General features: G+C 39.5%; 1 protein-coding gene across 1 annotated transcript in view; it reads left to right on the top strand.

Annotated features, from left to right (window-relative positions):
• The window catches only part of MAN2A2 (mannosidase alpha class 2A member 2), a gene marked incomplete in the record, with an annotated part of 99,434 nt that extends 98,771 nt beyond the window's left edge, over window positions 1-663 (top strand). The window contains 1 exon segment of the mRNA XM_072402755.1: window positions 1-663.
• Between the last annotated feature and the right edge of the window lie 675 nt (window positions 664-1,338).

Raw genomic sequence — 1,338 nt, 5'->3', positions numbered from 1 at the left:
TCTTAATGAAGAGCAACATGTTTGGTCTTTAGCCTAAAATGGATGTAGCACTGGACAACGCCCGTTGGGGCATTCAGTACACACTACAAAAGCCCTCTGTGTAAACCGGCCATTGCTAAAGGGCAATTTGTTTCAGGCTGTTTTAATGCTCAAGGAGTTAAACGCTTAGATGGGACTTTGCAGAATAATCAGAAGCTATTTATGACAAGATTGCTTTTTAAAACTATTTATTTGTTGACTTTTTAAACACATCGGAACATCCATCCACAGTTCAGGTGAATCCTGATGGAGCTGAATGCTCACAGCATTGTCCCCTGTGCCATTAAATGCTGCATAAATCTCAACAATGTTTCTAGGAATCCTGCGGGGGATATCTGACTAGATGGTAGATTAACCTTAGATTAGCGGTTTTCTTTGGAAAGGAAACATCTTAAAATTGGTGTCAGTATTTCCTTCATTTATCTGCCTTTTTTTATACTGTAGCACAGCTGCATAGAGCTATGGGAAGAAGCTGTTGAGTGAAAGATGTGACCCATAATCTGTACATCTTGTTTCTGCAACTGTGGCCATAAATACAGATACATCCCTAAAAAAGGACTCCATTTGATTTAATAATATAACTTTTGTCATCTAAATATAATCCAATAAAGATTTTTAACAAGATACATACCTGTGGGTTTACAGCCCATAGGACCATTGGGAGTCTATAGGAGGCTCAATATACATTTACACAATTTTACACAGGTCCTGAATTTTTCTTAACACATTTGGATTAGGTAGGAACTGAATGTGAGCTAAAATTAAATGGCAAAGGACTAGCTAACGGTATTGTTTTTGGTCGCCCTACACCTGATCTTTTCTCTATTGCCAACATACTGGCTTACTTATCTTGTTATGCACTGTATCATAAAGGCAGGTCTTTGCTTCCTTATGTCAAAGCCTCCAGCAAAGAGAACAAGGAGCAGCACAGAAGTGACATCAACAAATCTTATTCCATATTTTCTAAACAGGGCTGGGCAGAAAAATGTGAGCACCCAGGGGGGATGTCTAGGGGAAAATGCCAGTGTATGTGTGGGCATGGTTTTTCAATAAGGGGGTGATGGTGAAATGAGATCTAGGGTGTGCTATGTCCTGGGCTTTATATACGTGTAACCTTTGCACTAAGTACATAAATTACACCTGTCCCCTGTATTTTGTTTACTGTATACACCAAACCATGCAAACAACACCAAGTTTAGTATGGTGTGTGTGTGCGCTCATGCATTCCAATAGGGGATGATGGTGAAATGAGATCTAGCGGTGTTAAATGTTGGGCTGTATATAATTTTGACCCTGCAC

This window comes from Pyxicephalus adspersus, chromosome 2 (assembly GCF_032062135.1).
Source record: "Pyxicephalus adspersus chromosome 2, UCB_Pads_2.0, whole genome shotgun sequence".
In the NCBI taxonomy this organism is placed as follows: domain Eukaryota; kingdom Metazoa; phylum Chordata; class Amphibia; order Anura; family Pyxicephalidae; genus Pyxicephalus; species Pyxicephalus adspersus.
The sequence above is the reverse complement of the archived record's forward strand: the minus strand, read 5'-3'. Positions and strand labels throughout refer to the sequence as shown.